Source organism: Heterodontus francisci, chromosome 26, assembly GCF_036365525.1.
Source record: "Heterodontus francisci isolate sHetFra1 chromosome 26, sHetFra1.hap1, whole genome shotgun sequence".
Classification (NCBI taxonomy): Eukaryota; Metazoa; Chordata; class Chondrichthyes; order Heterodontiformes; family Heterodontidae; genus Heterodontus; species Heterodontus francisci.
Genome location: NC_090396.1, coordinates 73,081,018 through 73,099,013, shown reverse-complemented (window position 1 = coordinate 73,099,013; position 17,996 = coordinate 73,081,018).

Genomic DNA, 17,996 nt, shown 5'->3' with positions numbered 1-17,996 from the left:
TAGGGAGGGTTGTGGGGCTGGAGGAGGTTACAGATAGGGAGGGGTGAGGCCATGGAGAAATTTGAAAACAAGGATGAGAATTTTAAAATTGAGGCATTACTGGACCGGTCAATGAGCACAGTGGGTGATAAAGGATTGGGACTTGCAGCAACTTCACATATTTCAATGCAAGTGCCATGTCTGCCTTCTTTGCAGATTCAGATTTTATCTTTTCATTGTCGTGATTGTAAACAAGTTACAATTTTCTCCCATGGGCTGACAGCTTGATTTTAACTCTCCCTCCACCTGGCAGACACTGGGCCAGCAGCGGGCGATGGAGTTGGGAGGGTGGGGGGAGGAGACGCTGGTGGTTGGTGATGTGGAGGGAATGACACAGTTAAATTGAGAGCAGTCACTTACCCTCACTGCCATCTCGTGACCTTAACTTGCTGTCCTGAGCAGGCGAGCAGGGCACCCACGGGAAGGAAGCCCCATTCTACTTTAAGTAAAATCATACAGCACAGAACAAGGCTCTTTGGCCTGCCATGACTGTGCTAACCCTTTGAAAAAGCTGTCCAATTTAATCCCATTGCTCAACGTTTTACTCATAGCCCTGCACTACAGTCCTCTGAATTGAAAAGGGAAAGACCAACGTCACAAAAAACAAACTACCTGGTCATTTATCTCATCGGTGTTAGCGGGATCTTACTGTGCGTTGTTACAACTGCTTCCTTTTATTTGTTAAAATTTTTTTGAGGACTTGCATTTTAAAACTGTAAAAGATTCCGTACATGCTGGAATTTTGTGTTTTTTTTATAAAGAGGTCATCAGAAGGTCTTTTGGACTGAGCTTGGTTTGAAAACAATTACTGGAAGAATCAAGGAGTAAAAACAAGCCCTTATTGGAAGGCACCTGTCTTCAGATAATTACCCAGCAGGGGTTTTTATTGACTTGGGGAAAGATGTTTACAAAAAAGTGACAGGTCAAGATTTATGGGAGCCAGGAGGCTTGGCTCTTGTGACATTGTTTTTTGGTTTTGCATCGACAGTGAGTGGGGGAGTGGACAGCATTAAAAAAACAGTTGGAAAAAACTTGCCAAGGGAGGAAACCCCAGCTCAGCCTGTTCTAGCTCTTTGAAAAGCTCTGAGAAGCGTGTGTGAGAAACTGCCTGTTGCTGCATTTTTCCTGGAAAGCCTGCCCAAACTGATCTTCTACGTCGTCTGACAAGAAGCATTCTGGGAAGATCCCAGTGACAGCCGTCTGTGCGTATTTGGGACGCCAAACCAAAGCAAAGGACATCTGACATCTTTCCATATCTTCTCTTTTTTCTTCAAGAATTAGTCAGTATTTGGCCAAAGTATTCTTTTTGTCTGTATTATTTTGTAATAGAGTTCTGAAGAATAAATCTGTATTTTTTCGGTTAACGTGTGTGTATGTGTGTGTGGGGCTAAGGTAAAAAGGAAACTTTTATATTTCAATATGTGTGTTAATGTTTGCATTGTTACTGGGTAAGACTTGTTTTATAATAAACTGATAATTTTGTTGTTTATTAAAGAAACCTGGTTGGTGCATTTTATTCTGGGATAAAAATAGAGTCTATGATTGACCGTATCAGTAACTGGTACAATTGTAAGTATATGTTGTGACCTGTGGAGAAGTGGAACGTGATAAACAGTGCATTCCTCCTGCCTCGGTCATAACAGCGTCTATTGGATGCCGCATTTCCAACATTACAACAGTGACTACATTTCATTGACTTCGAAGCACTTTGGGACATCCTGAGGTCATGAACGGCGCTATCTAAGTGCAACTTCTTCCTTTCCAGTTCCTGGTCTGGGCTGTTGGGTGATGGAGGCACTGAGATAAAGCTGTATTGTGAAACAGCAGTCCAGGCATGAAAAGAATGGATATATGGGCAGGGGGAGAGAGTCGGAGAGGCTGTGAAGAGGATAGAAAATAAATTATGTAACTTAAGGTGTGAACCATAAGCAAACAGTAAATGAAGAGTGGTTTATGGAATCAATCTGGCCTTCAGGGACATTTATGTTTGCACAATTAATCTCTGACATACGGCACTGCTCTTTTTCAATATTGCAAATGAAGGAAATTATCAAACAGGGTGCTTTACTTCACTGCCACAGGCACTTTTCATAATTCACATCATTTCCATAACTATCTCTAACTCCTGTTCAATCTTCCTCTGAAAACAACAGGGAAGAATTCAAAGCCTTTCTTCTGTATGATTAACCCAATGAGCCAGAACACAAGTGAATCGAGTATAAATAAAACACTCACCACCTCCCCCCTGTCACCAGGGCAGGGGTTTTCTGTACAGTCTCCTCACAATCAGGTTCCTAGTCTTCACTGTCCACTTGCTCTCCCACATCTGAGGTTGAGTCTGTGTCCTGCTCTCCGGTTACAGAGTTTACAGTACTGTCAATTTATTGAGGTATGACCCTCCAACAGTGCAGTACTCCCGAGGTCAGTACTGAGGGACTGCTGCACTGTCAGGGGGGGAGGAAAGAGAGAGTGCTGCACTGTCAGAGGGTCAGTACTGAGGGAGTGCAGCACTGTCAGAGGGTGCAATAATGAGGGAGTACTGCACTGTCGGAGGGTCAGTACTGAGGGAGTGTTGGACTGTCGGAGGGCAGGACTGAGGGAGAACCACACTGTCGGAGGGTCAGTACTGAGGGAGTGCTACACTGTCGGAGGGTCAGTACTGAGGGAATGCTGCACTGTCGGAGGGTCAGTACTGGGGGAGTGCTGCAATGTCAGAGGGTCAGTACTGAGGGAGCACTGCACTGTTGGAGGGTCAGTACTGAGGGAGTGTTGGACTGTCGAAGGGCAGGACTGAGGGAGAACCACACAGTCGGACGGTCAGTACTAAGGGAGTGCTACACTGTCGGAGGGGCAGTACTGAGGGAGTGCTACACTGTCGGAGGGTCAGTACTGAGGGAGTGCTGCAATGTCAGAGGGTCAGTACTGAGGGAGCACTGCACTTTCGGAGGGTCAGTACTGAGGGAGTGTTGGACTGTCGGAGGGCAGGACTGAGGGAGAACCACATTGTCGGAGGGTCAGTACTGAAGGAGTGCTACACTGTCGGAGGGTCAGTACTGCGGGAGTGCTACACTGTCGGAGGGGCAGTACTGAGGGAGTACTACACTGTCGGAGGGTCAGTACTGAGGGACTGCTGCACTGTCGGAGGGTCAGTACTGACGGAGTCTTGCAATGTCAGAGGGTCAGTACTGAGGGAGCACTGCACTGTCGGAGGGTCAATACTGAGGGAGCGCTGCACTGTGGGAGAGACAGTACTGAGGGAGTGCTGCACTGTCGGAGGGTCAGTACTGAGGGAGTGCTGCACTGTCGGAGGGTCAGTACGGAGGGAGTGCTGCACTATCGGAGGGTCAGTTCTGAGGGAGTGCCACACTGTCGGAGGGTCAGTCCTGAGGGAGTGCCGCACTGTCGGAGGGTCAGTACTGAGGGAGTGCTGCACTGTCGGACGGTCAGTACTGAGGGAGTGCTGCACTGTCGGAGGGTCAGTACTGAGGGAGTGCTGCACTGTCAGAGGGTCAGTACTGAGGGAGCCCTGCACTGTCAGAGGGTGCAATAATGAGGGAGTACTGCACTGTCGGAGGGTCAGTACTGAGGGAGTGCTGCACTGTCGGAGGGCAGGACTGAGGGATTGCTACACTGTCAGAGGGTCAGTACAGAGGGAGTGCTACACTGTCAGAGGGTCAGTACTGAGGGAGTGCTACACTGTCAGAGGGTCAGTACTGAGGGAGTGCTGCACTGTCGGAGGGTCAGTACTGAGGGAGTGCTGCACTGTCGGAGGGTCAGTACTGAGAGAGTGCTGCACTGTCAGAGGATCAGTACTGAGTGAGTGCTGCACTGTCGGAGGATCAGTACTGAGGGAGTGCTGCACTGTCGGAAGGTCAGTACTGAGGGAGTGCTGCACTGTCGGAGGGTCAGTACTGAGGGAGTGCCGCACTGTCGGAGGGTCAGTACTGAGGGAGTGCTGCACTGTCGGAGATGTCTTCTTTCAGATGAGAGGTTAAAGTGAGGCCCGGTCTGCTCCCTCAGGTGGATGCTAAATCTCCTGTGGCACTATTTCGAAGATTAAGGGAGATATCCTCGGTATTTTGGCCAATATCTATCCCTGAAGCAACATCATTAATAGTCAATCATGGTCAATTTCATATTGCTATCTGTGGGAGCTTGCTCTGCAAAAATGACCTGCCACTTTTCCTACATTATGGACTTGAAGGTAAATTATTGACCTGGTGAGGAAATTGACTGAGCGGCAGGAGATAGAGAGTCGGGTTAATGGGCAGGGACTCGAATTGTCAGGACGTGAATAGTGGTGTACCACAAGGGTCTGTGTTGGGACCTCAACTATTCACTGTATTTATTCATGACTTAAGTGATGGGATAGAAAAGCACGTACCCACGTTTGCCGATGACACAAAGTTACATGGCATTGTAAGCAGTGTAGATGACAATGAGATATTGATAGATTAAGTGATTGGACAAAACTGTAGCAAATGGATTTCAGTGCTGGCTAATGTGAGGTCATCCACCTTGGATCCTAAAGGATGGAACAGGGTACTTTCTAAACGATGAAAAGCTCGAAACAGTGGCAGTCTAAAGAGACTTAGTGTCCAAGAACACAGATCATTAACAGGTACAGAGAATACAAGGGGGTAGAAGTCATGCTTCAACTATACAAAGCCCTGGTCAGACCACACCTGGAGTTACTGTGAGCAGTTCTGGGAATCACACCCAAGGAAGGATATATTGGTCTTGGAGGGAGTGCAGTGTAGATTTACCGGAATGATTCCTGGGCACCAAGGGTTAAATTACAAGGAGCAATTACACAAACTAGGGTGGTATTTCATGAAATCCAGAAGGTTAAGGGGTGATTTGATCGTTTTTGAGATATTAAAATGAACTGATAGCATACATAGAGAGAAACTACCTGGTTGGCAAACTCGGACTCGGGGACAAAGCCTATAAGTGAGAGCCAGGCCTTTCAGGAGTGAAGTTAGGAAACACAATGGGTGGTAGAAGTTTGGAACACTCTTCTGCAAATGGTAATTAATGTTGGATCAATTGTTAATTTTAAAGCAGAGCTTGATAGGTTTTTGTTAACCAAAGGTATTAAGGGATATGGGGTAAAGGTGGGAATATGGAGTTCGGTTACCAATCAGCCATGATCTCATTCAATGGCAGAACAAACTTGAGGGGCCAAATGGCCTTCTCCTGTTCCTATTTTCCCATTACGAGAATGACTACATTCCAAATGTAGTCCATTGGCTGCACGGCACCTTTTTAAAAATTTGTTCGTGGGATGTGGACGTCACTGGCCAGGCCAGCATTTATTGCTCATCCTTAATTGCCCTTGAGAAGGTGGTGGTGAGCTGCCTTCTTGAACCGTTGCAGTCCATTTGGGGTAGGTAGACCCACAGTTCTGTTAGGAAGGGAGTTCTAGGATTTTGACTCAGCGATAGTGAAGGAACGGCGATATAGTTCCAAGTCAGGATGGTGTGTGACTTGGAGGGGAACCTGCAGGTGGTGGTGTTCCCATGCATTTGCTGCCCTTGTCCTTCTAGGTGGTAGAGTTTGTGGGTTTGGAAGATGCTGTCTAAGGAGCCTTGGTGTGTTGTTGCAGTGCATTTTGTAGATGGTACACACTGCTGCCACTGTGTGTCAGTGGTGGAGGGAGTGAATGTTTGTGGATGTGGTGCCAATCAAGCGGGCTGCTTTGTCCTGGATGGTGTCAAGCTTCTTGAGTGTTGTTGGAGCTGCACCCATCCAGGCAAGTGGAGAGTATTCCATCACACCCCTGACTTGTGTCTTGTAGATGGTGGACAGGCTTTGGGGAGTCAGGAGGTGAGTTAGTCGCTGCAGGATTCCCAGCCTCTGACCTGCTCTTGTAGCCACGGTATTTATATGGCTGTCAGAGGGTCAGTACTGAGGGACTGCTGCAATGTCGGAAGGTCAGTACTGAGGGAGTGCTGCAATGTCAGACGGTTAGTCCTGAGGGAGTGCTGCAATGTCGGAGGGTCAGTACGGAGGGAGTGCTGCACTATCGGAGGGTCAGTTCTGAGGGAGTGCCGCACTGTCGGAGGGTCAGTCCTGAGGGAGTGCTGTACTGTCAGTTTCTGGTCACTGGTAACCCCCAGGATGTTGATAGTGGGGGATTCAGCGATCGTAATTCCATTGAACGTCAAAGGGAGATGGTTAGAATCTCTCTTGTTGGAGATGGTCATTGCCTGGCACTTGTGTGCACGAATGTTACTTGCCACTTATCAGCCCAAGCCTTCACATTGTCCAGATCTTGCTACATTTTGGGGTGTCCTGAGGTCCCAAAGGGGCCTATATAAATGCAAGTTCTTTCTTTTAATGTGGTTAACCCCCTCTGTACTCTCTCCTGCCCTGAGACAGCCACACTGAAGCACAGTGAGCAGTATTGTAGGCAAAATGCCAAATTGGGCAGCAACCAGTGCTCTCGATTCTTCAGAAAGTTTGTACCTTTTATCTCTCTCAGGCCTCTCCTCCTGCTATAAACTACAGGTTTTTAAAAGCCTAACTTGTCCCAAGTCCGATTTGCCCAGCACCTGCTGTGCAAAGCCTCAAGTTTAAAATTATCATCCTTGTTCTCAAATTCCTCCAAAACCTCTCCCCTTCCTATCGCTGTAACCTCTTCCAGCCCCTCAATCCTTTGAGATCTCTGTGCTCCTCCAGTTCTGGCCTCTTGAGCATTCCCGATTTCCATCACACCACCTGAAGCTGTGGGTTTCCCTCCCTAAACCTCTCCACCTCTTTCTGCTCCTTTACTGGCCTTCATTGCAAGTGGATTTGAGTACAGGAGCAAGGATGTCTTACTGCAGTTATACAGGGCCTTGGTGAGACCACATCTGGAGTATTGTGTGCAGTTTCGATTTCCTTATCTGAGGAAGGATGTTCTTACCATGGAGGGAGTGCAGAAAAGATTTACTAGGCTGATTCCTGGGATGGCAGGATTGACGTATGAGGAGAGATTGGGTCGACTAGGCCGATATTCATTGGAGTTCAGAAGAATGAGAGGGGATTGCATAGAAACCTATAAAATTCTAACAGGACTAGACATGCTAGATGCAGGGAGGATGTTCCCGATGGCTGGGGAGTCCAGAACCAGGGGCCACAGTCTCAGGATACAGGGTATGCCAATTAGAACCGAGATGAGGAAAAGTTTCCTCACTCAGAGGGTGGTGAACCTGTGGAATTCTCTAGTGCAGAAGGCAGTGGAGGCCAAGTCATTAAATATATTCAAGAAGGAGAGAGATATATTTTTTTATGCCAAAGGGATCAAGGGATATGGGGGGAAAGCGGGAACAGGGTACTGAATTAGACCATCAGCCATGATCTTTTTTGAATGGCAGAGCAGGCCTGAAGGGCCGAATGGCCTACTCCTGCTCCTATTTTCTATGTTTCTATGTTAAGACGCTCCTGAAAGCCTGCCTCTTTTACTAAGCTTTTGGTCATATGTCCTGATATCTCCTTATGTGGCTCAGTGTCATCTGTCTGTTCAATAATTGCTCCTCTGACGCACCTTGCTTAAAGGCGATATATAAATACAAGTAGTTGTTGTCAAAGTTCGATGTCACCTAGCTGGCACTTCTTAATTTATCTCCTCTCTGACCTTTTCCAGTGTTTACAGCAGCCCACACATGGAGCTTCACAGTCAGTTCACAGTGGAGTCTATAAAAAGCACTAAGCCACTCCCTGTTCACCCTGTTGTACATTATTTAATATTTATACTCAAAGAAATCCATGATCCAAGTACAAAATATCATCCAATCATCTGATTCTGAATGCTCAGCAAACATTAAATTCCCTGCCTAGATTTTCACACAGAGAGAGCAACGCACAATACAAATTGAATCATTCTTGTCCACCATAAATGTGCAATTATTTTCAGCTGCTTTCTGCTGGCTCCCTTTGGGTTGAGTTTCTGAATGAAATGATTGCTTAGGTCGTTAGACAGCAAAAAAGCAAAAGCTACTTGTTACGACCAGCTGAGAAAGGGGTCTAGGGTTCCCTCTCAGCCTTCATCTGGTCTGACTGTAACAGGCTTTAATTTTAAACACACCATGTTCTTAGCTCCACCTTAGTGAATCCTTGTTCACAGCTTTCCAATTATAAGGCAAAGAAACCACACAAACAGGCTTTCTCAGGTTTAAAGAAGAAAAGTTTAAATTTATTAAACTTAAACTTAAACTCTAATTTGGTTAACGCTTACAGATACACGACACGCCCACGCTAGCATGCATACGTGATACACACATGAAGATAGGGACAGAAAAAGCAGAAGAAAAATAAAGTGGAGAAGTTTGAGGCAATCTCTGAAGAGGATTTTTTGTTACTGTGCTTCAAGCCCATGGTACAGTCCTTGATTGTAGGTAGATCATGCTTTTCGTTGGGTCCCAGTATTCTTCTTAAACTTTGCTCACTGTAGGAGACTTTTCTCTCTTGGGGTTCATGTGTCCTCAGTGGGTTTTGGAGTTCCGTGAGAATGAGATGGGAGCAGACAGGCAGGAGAGGAGGTCTGCATTAGTCCAGGAGCATTCTGCTTTCTGTAGGCTCTCAGTTCAAACTCTGCAACAGCCAGTTAGTCATGTTAGACTAACTGGTCTGACCACATCTGTTTGTGGATTGAATTGGAGCGGGGAGTAGCTCCTTTGTCTGCAAGCACTGTTTGTTGACATGTAAATGTTTTTTTTTCCGCCAAGGTCTGGCAATTCTTGTAACAGGCCTTCTCTTCTTCCCAGCAACAATTTGAAATTTAATGTCCATGTGGCGAAATTAATGTGCCTCATTCTTGGAAGGTGGGGGCCTACATGACACTGCTCTTTTTTGTATTCATTCTCTGAATGTGGGCGTCGCTGGCATCATTTATTGCCCATCCCTAGTTGCCCACGAGAAGGTGGTGGTGAGCTGCCTCCTTGAACCACTGCAGTTGGTTTTGTACATCTGAGGGTCTTGCTAGGCCAATTCAGAGTCAACCAGGTTTGAGTGGGTCTGCAATCACATGTAGGCCAGACCGAGTAAGGACGGCATTTCCTTCCCTAAAGGATATTAATGAATCAGTTGAGTTTTACAACAATCCAGTAGTTTCATGGTCACTTTTACTGATACGAATTCATTCTAGTTTATTCCTGATAATTTTAAAGCTGAATTCAAATTTACAAATTGCTGATGGTGGGATTTGCATTCATGCTGTCTGGGTGACTAGTCTGGTAATATAACCACAACACTATTATACCCACAAATACCCCCTATTACCGGCCATTTAAGAGCCTCTTCCCCTCGCCCCCTGCTGCTGGAATTTAACCAGTAGAACGAGGTGATCTCCCTGCGGGCTTGTGGGGGAGGGGGAGCCCTCCCCTGTGGGTAACCTGTGGCCCTTAGAGGGCCCCCGCTGGGAAAACTCGCACCTGCTCCCCCAGCCCACCCAACCCCCCCCCCAACGCGTGGAGACCTGCCAGTGTGGCCCTGGAGACCCCACCTGCAGTCCCAACAGTGGCCACTGCTCCTGGTGGTGCTGCTGAGCTGTCGGCCCTCTGATTGGTTGGCAGCTCTTGGAGGCAGGGTTTTGCCCCTTAAAAGGATGACTTCTGCAATGACAGGTAGTTAATTGCCTAGGCGCTATTGAATTTGGCTGGGAGTCTAATAGAGGGCCAAGGGTTACCTCTCCCCCACCCCACCTTCCAGCCTGTTGCAGGGATCCCATTACCAAGATACAATTCAGCCCTTGATTCCTGATGAAGGGACTGGACCCAAACAGTTTCCTGCATTTTCACTTTCTGCTGCTGATAGATCTGTTTCGTATCTCTAGTAATTCCCATTTTAATTCCAGATTTTCAGCATTAACAGTTTTCTTATTATTTTCTGGGGTGTAAATTTGATCTCGCTGGTTAATAGATCTATGTTAACTTCCTGCCTATTCTATTTGAACACAATCATTACCTACCATTTAAAATAAACACAGAGATAGAGATTGAGTTTGAACACATTAGCCAGTGCACACAAAGGGAATTAATGCCTTTGTGTTTGGAAATGTTTGATTAGCAGACAGTGAAGTGTCTGCTAATACACTGGCATTTAACATCACTAACAGCTCAAATCTGTGTTAAATGAGAATTAAGTACTCTCCAGATACCTGTACCTTGGAGATAATGTGACTGAGTTACTTTCAACTTCAAACTAAAGCAAGGATGTCCCTAATTGCTAGGGAATCCCAATTCCTTCACTGTCGCTGGGTCAAAATCCTGGAACTCCCTTCCTAACAGCACTGTGGGTGTACCTGCCCCACATGGGCTGCAGCGGTTCAAGAAGGCAGCTTACCACCACCTTCTCAAGGGCAATTAGGGATGGGCAATAAATGCTGGCATAGCCAGCGACACCCACATCCCAAGAATATATTTAAAATAGTGCAATAAATTGGGGATTTAAAACAAAAGTTAATTAAACTCAATAAAATTAGGTGCACCTGAATGACATTATAAACACAAGCTCACACATCTAACAGCACTGAGTAAGACCAAAAGCAACTTTAATTCAATTAAGAAACTAAGGGGAATGGCCAAGAGCCACAATGTAGGACCAAGGTTTTAAAGAGTGGGAGAGAGCATGAAGAAACTCAGGACCAAGCAATTCAGAACAAATCAAGAACTTTTCACAATCTCAAGACTTTGCAACACAGTTCACAGCCAATGAAGTACTTTTGAAGTGTAGTCACTATTGTAACGTAGGAATTGTGGTAGCCAATTTGCGCACAGCAAGCTCCCATAAACAGTGACGTGATAATGACAAGATGATCTGTTATTTAGTGACATTGGCTGAGGGATAATTAGTACTGAGGGAGTTCTGCACTGTCAGACGTTATACTGAGGCTCCCTTTCTTCTCTCAGATGGATGTAAGAGACTGCATTACACTATTTCGATGAAGAGCCAAGGAGTTCCTGGTTTATCTTTCTTTCTTTCTTTCTTATCTTTTGGGCCTCCTTATCTCGAGAGACAATGGATACGCGCCTGGAGGTGGTCAGTGGTTTGTGAAGCAGCGCCTGGAGTGGCTATAAAGGCCAATTCTGGAGTGACAGGCTCTTCCACAGGTGCTGCAGAGAAATTTGTTTGTTGGGGCTGTTGCACAGTTGGCTCTCCCCTTGCGCCTCTGTCTTTTTTCCTGCCAACTACTAAGTCTCTTCGACTCGCCACAATTTAGCCCTGTCTTTATGGCTGCCCGCCAGCTCTGGCGAATGCTGGCAACTGACTCCCACGACTTGTGATCAATGTCACACGATTTCATGTCGCGTTTGCAGACGTCTTTATAACGGAGACATGGACGGCCGGTGGGTCTGATACCAGTGGCGAGCTCGCTGTACAATGTGTCTTTGGGGATCCTGCCATCTTCCATGCGGCTCACATGGCCAAGCCATCTCAAGCGCCGCTGACTCAGTAGTGTGTATAAGCTGGGGGTGTTGGCCGCTTCAAGGACTTCTGTGTTGGAGATATAGTCCTGCCACCTGATGCCAAGTATTCTCCGAAGGCAGCGAAGATGGAATGAATTGAGACGTCGCTCTTGGCTGGCATACGTTGTCCAGGCCTCGCTGCCGTAGAGCAAGGTACTGAGGACACAGGCCTGATACACTCGGACTTTTGTGTTCCGTGTCAGTGCGCCATTTTCCCACACTCTCTTGGCCAGTCTGGACCTAGCAGTGGAAGCCTTACCCATGCGCTTGTTGATTTCTGCATCTAGAGACAGGTTACTGGTGATAGTTGAGCCTAGGTAGGTGAACTCTTGAACCACTTCCAGAGCGTGGTCGCCAATATTGATGGATGGAGCATTTCTGACATCCTGCCCCATGATGTTCGTTTTCTTGAGGCTGATGGTTAGGCCAAATTCATTGCAGGCAGACGCAAACCTGTCGATGAGACTCTGCAGGCACTCTTCAGTGTGAGATGTTAAAGCAGCATCGTCAGCAAAGAGGAGTTCTCTGATGAGGACTTTCCGTACTTTGGACTTCGCTCTTAGACGGGCAAGGTTGAACAACCTGCCCCCTGATCTTGTGTGGAGGAAAATTCCTTCTTCAGAGGATTTGAACGCATGTGAAAGCAGCAGGGAGAAGAAAATCCCAAAAAGTGTGGGTGCGAGAACACAGCCCTGTTTCACACCACTCAGGATAGGAAAGGGCTCTGATGAGGAGCCACCATGTTGAATTGTGCCTTTCATATTGTCATGGAATGAGGTGATGATACTTAGTAGCTTTGGTGGACATCCGATCTTTTCTAGTAGTCTGAAGAGACCACGTCTGCTGACGAGGTCAAAGGCTTTGGTGAGATCAATGAAAGCAATGTAGAGGGGCATCTGTTGTTCACGGCATTTCTCCTGTATCTGACGAAGGGAGAACAGCATGTCAATAGTCGATCTCTCTGCACGAAAGCCACACTGTGCCTCAGGGTAGACGCGCTCGGCCAGCTTCTGGAGCCTGTTCAGAGCGACTCGAGCAAAGACTTTCCCCACTATGCTGAGCAGGGAGATTCCACGGTAGTTGTTGCAGTCACCGCGGTCACCTTTGTTTTTATAGAGGGTGATGATGTTGGCATCGCGCATGTCCTGGGGTACTGCTCCCTCATCCCAGCACAGGCATAGCAGTTCATGTAGTGCTGAGAGTATAGCAGGCTTGGCACTCTTGATTATTTCAGGGGTAATGCTGTCCTTCCCAGGGGCTTTTCCGCTGGCTAGGGAATCAATGGCATCACTGAGTTCCGATTTGGTTGGCTGTATGTCCAGCTCATCCATGACTGGTAGAGGCTGGGCTGCATTGAGGGCAGTCTCAGTGACAACATTCTCCCTGGAGTACAGTTCTAGGTAGTGCTCAACCCAGCGGTCCATCTGTTTGCGTTGGTCAGTGATTATGTCCCCCGATTTAGATTTGAGGGGGGTGATCTTCTTGATGGTTGGCCCAAGAGCTCTCTTCATGCCATCATACATTCCTCTGATGTTTCCGGTGTCTGAGGCCAGCTGAATATGACTGCATAGGTGTTGCCAGTAGCCGTTTGCGCAACGCCTAGCTGTTCTTTGTGCAGTACTTCTGGCTGCTTTAAGTGCTGCGGATGTTAAATCGCTGGGGGCTTTCTTGTAGTTCAAAAGTGCAATGCGCTTAGCGGCTATGACAGGTTCCAGCTCTTCATTATGAGATTGAAACCAGTCTGCATTTCTCTTCGCACTTTTGCCGTAGGTGGTCAAAGCTGACTCATAGATGGCGTCTCTGATGTGGGCCCACTTGGTCTCAGCATCCCCTGTGGGAGTGTTTTGAAGGGCTGTTACAAGTGAATGTAGAAATTTTTGTAACAGCTGTGGGTGAGAAATTCTGCTCGTGTTGATGCGCGGGTGGCCCTTCTGCTTGGAATGATGCAACTTCTTTGGTCTGAGTCTAACCTTGCTGCACACCAGGGAGTGGTCGGTGTCGCAGTCCGCACTGTGGAAGCTGCGTGTGATTTGAACACTGTTTAAGGCGGCTCGCCTTGTGACAATGAGGTCTAGCTGGTGCCAACGACGTGATCTTGGGTGCCTCCATGAAACCTGGTGACAGGGTTTAGTGTGAAAGAACGAGTTGGTGATGCAGAGGTTATGATAGGTACACAACTCAAGCAGTCTCTGCCCGTTCTCATTCATCCTTCCAACGCCATAGCGCCCAAGGCAGGAGGGCCATGAGTCATGGTCGGCCCCAACCCTGACATTAAAGTCCCCCAGCAGGAATAGGTGTTCGGTGTTGGGGATGCTGCTAATGATGTTATGGAGTTGTTCATAGAACTGGTCTTTAGCTTCAGGTGCGGAACAGAGTGTTGGAGCATAGATGCTGAGTAGGTGTACTGGACCAGAGGTGGTGAGCAGTCGGATGGACAGTATGCGTTCCGAGCCATTTGAGGGAGGCTCTATCATGCTGAGCAAGGAGTTTCTGATGGCGAAGCCCACTCCATGCTGTCTTGGTTCTTCAGGATCCCTGCCCTGCCAGAAGAAGGTGTAGTCTTGCTCTGCTAGAGAGCCACTCGCGGGGAGGCGAGTCTCCTGAAGTGCTGCAATGTCCACATTGAGTCTACTGAGCTCGTTGTTAATGATGGCGGTCTTCCGAGAATCGTTGATTTGTGTAAGGTCTTCCGACAGGCCAGGACACATAGTTCTGACGTTCCAGCTTGCAAAGCGAAGGGCTGGTACCTTCTTTCCTTTTTTCATGTTGTTTGGTGCGGTGTATCAGTCCACCTTTCGGGCAATGACCCTGAGCTCCAAGCACCCATTGAAGCAGGCAGACTGTGGCGGGACAGAACCTTATTGACCGGGGGCTGCCCGGTTTGAGGCGGGTTTACAGGAGCCAATATTTATGCTTAACCCAGCATCACTAAAGCAGATGATCTGGTGATTGCCACATTCCTGTTTGTGGGAGCTTGCTGTGTGCAATTTGCGTTTCCTACATTACAACAGTGACTACACTTCAAAGAGCACTTTGGCACGTCCTGCAGTCATAAAAGATGCTATATAAATGCAAGTAAAAGCAAAATACTGCGGATGCTGGAAATCTGAAACGTAAACAAGAAATGTTGGAAATACTCAGCAGGTCTGGCAGCATCTGTGGAGAGATATAAATGCAAGTCCTTTCTTTAACCCACGAGATGTCCCTTTGTGATGCTAATGAGTGTATCTTAACCCTTCTGCTGTACCATTTCCTGACGCCTTGCCCTGCCTTGTCCTATAGATTTGCTTCTCCAGCCACTCTGTGCCAGTTGTGCTGAAGAGTCCCGTCTGAGACATGGTTCTGTCCTTTCTCCATCAATTACTGACTGACTTGCACTGTAGCTGACATTCCAATTCCAGCAGATTTTCTTTCCAACTCTGACTTAATTGAACCTGCCTGAAATCGAGTAATTGTTTGGATGCAAGGGGCAAATACTGTGATTGTGCATGGCCACCAGGGAACGATCTTAATTACAGCCTGTAAAGGAATGAGCAAGTGGGCTAGCAAAACCTGTCTGTGTAATCAGTGTCCAGATAATTTAATGCACTGCACTCCTTTCAACCCATCTGCTTACATGTTCCATCTTCATAGGAACAAATGGAGCTGTTTCGCTCATCATTAAATCATAAATAGACAACGACAGTCCAGGGACAGATTCTGCAATAGGGTTTCAGGACTGTCCCATCATTGTAACTACTGACTGTCTTACATTTGTATGCATAATATAACACACTAACTACAGGAGAAGAATCTAACGGCTATTTTTATACACTGTCCTACAGAGGTATAATCAAACTGCGTACATTACATAACACGCGAGGTTAGATTTTCCAGTGTTTTCTTCTTAGGTGTAATGTGGGAGTCCTTAACTGGAAAATTGAGTGGCTCTCACCCTCTGCCCAGCTTCCATCTGTTGTAAAGCTCTGATCAGAATTTGAAGCATTCTCCAGCTAATAAGCAACTGTAGATGACAGCACTCGCCCTGATTCCCTCTCATCCCCAATTATTTCCTGTTTTAGCTAGACTGGGTGTTCATCGTTTCTGAGGACTGAGTTCCAAGTTCAAATTAGGATAAAGAGACCAGTAACATTCCCAAATAAAAGCAAGAAATGCTGGAACCACTCAGCAGTTCTGGCAGCATTTGTGGAAAGAGAAGCAGGGTTAACGTCTCGGGTCAGTGACCCTTCTTCGGAACCTGTGGAACATTCCCAGGCCATTTCTGAGGATTTATCCTTGAGTGATGCAACACATCAATTTTAAAATTCGCTTTCTTGTGTTCAACTCACTCCATGGCCTCGCCCCTCCCTGTCCCTGCAATCGTCTCCAGCCCCACAAACCTCTGAGATCTCTGTGCTCCTCTAATTCTGACCCCTCGTGCATCCCCAATTCTAATCACTCTGCCATTGGTGGCCGTACCTTCAGCTGCCTGGGCCCTAAGCTCGGGAATTCTCTCCCTAAACCTCTCCACATCCCTCTCCTCCTTTAAGGTGTTCCTTCAAACCAACCTCTTTGACCAAGCTTTTGGGCATCTGCCCTAATATCTCCTTATGTGCCTCTGTTCAAATTTTGTTTGGTAATGCTCCTGTGAAGTCTGCTGGAGCATTTTATTACATTTTAGGAATGCAAGTTTTTTTTGCTATTTCCCATTTGAAGAACTTGTGTCTGTTACAGTGGTGGTGCATTGTGTCTCGTTGGTTCAGTTAATAATGCTCTTACACTCTGAGTTAGTTAGTCAGAGGTTCAAGTCCCATTGCAGAACCACTGGTGGTTTCATGGCTTAAAACTCCAAGTTATGAGCAGAGATTAACAGCGTTACTATGGTTAAAGAAGGTTTTACTAGAATGGTACCAGGATTGAGGGACTTCAGTTATGTGGATAGACTGGAGAAGCTGGGATTGTTGTTCTTGCAGCAGGGAAGGTTAAGGGGAAATTTGATGGTGGTGTTCAAAATCCTGCAAAGATTTTAACTGAGTAGATAAGTAAAGGCCGTTTTCAGTGGCAGAAGGGTCAGTAACCAAAGGGCACAGATTTACAATAATTGTCAAAAGAAGCAGAGGGGAAATAAGGGGGAAAATTACACAGCAAGTTGTGAGCTGGAATGAACTGCCTGAAATGCTGCTGGAAGCAAACTCAAAAGGGAATTGGATAAATACTTGAGGGGAAAGTTTTGCAGGACTAAGGGGAAAGAGAAGGGGACTGGGATTAACTAGATAGCTCTTTCAAAGAGCTGGCAGAGGCAAAATGGACCAAATGACCTCTTTCATCATCCTGAATCATTCTACGATTCTAAGGTTGAGAGTGGACATGATTCAGGAGGAATGGATAATGTTGATACGAGCAGGGTATGTAATGGGCACTGTGGGTGCTGTACTAGAGGACGTGAATCTAAGCAAGTCTTGAAATTAGGAAATAAAATATACCCTACAGAGTACTGGATATGTGAATTAGACTTGCAACCAAAGTAGTTAATTAGGTGCTAATTAAAAACCTTTCAAAAAGAACTGGGTGAATATCTGGTTAAGAATAGATTGAAGGTTAGAAGGGAAACTATGAACAGAAATAATTGAATTTTGTCCGAAACATGATGACTTCTGTGCTCCAGGGTTTAAGGAAAATGTCAGCTCAGGGAAGGATGAATAATTTGAGGGTGGAAAGGTATTGTGGAGTTTGGCTTAATTTACCTTTGAGGGACAGGGAAAAACTTTACTGAAACAAAAACAAGAAATGCTGGAATCAGTCAGCAGGTCTGGCAGCATCTGTGGAAAGAGAAGCAGAGTTAACGTTTCGGGTCAGTGACCCTTCTTTGGGTCACTGACCCGAAACGTTAACTCTGCTTCTCTTTCCACAGATGCTGCCAGACCTGCTGAGTGATTCCAGCATTTCTTGTTTTTGTTTCAGATTTCCAGCATCCGCAGTATTTTGCTTTTAAAAACTTTACTGATCCTTTTATCAAGAGATAACTGGTCTGGATCCTGCTGATAAATGTGCAATTTGGACAGCAAGTTCAGGGGATGAAGAGATACATTGTGGGTTGCAAATCTCCAGAAAATACCCATTAAAACTTGCCACAGAATATTAAATCTGATAATTAAAATGTGAATACTCTCTTAACAATGTGATAATTGCTAACATAATGCCAATCAACCTCTCTAGCCCAGAAACATACAGGAAGCCATTCAGCCCATTGTTCCTGTGCTGGCCCAAAATAAGGGAAGAATTTAAATGGATAAATTTATTTCCTGCATTTAAATGTTTTTAGAGATTTCAAAAATGTTAAATTTAAAATGTAAAAGTATAGCTTGTACTTCTATAGCATCTCTCATCACCTTGTCATGTCCCAAAGCACTTTACAGTTAATGAAGTACTTTTGAAGTGTACTCACTATTGTAATGTAAGAAACGTGGTAGCCAATTTGTGCAGAGCAAGATCCCACAAACAGCAATGTGATAATGGCTTGATAATCTA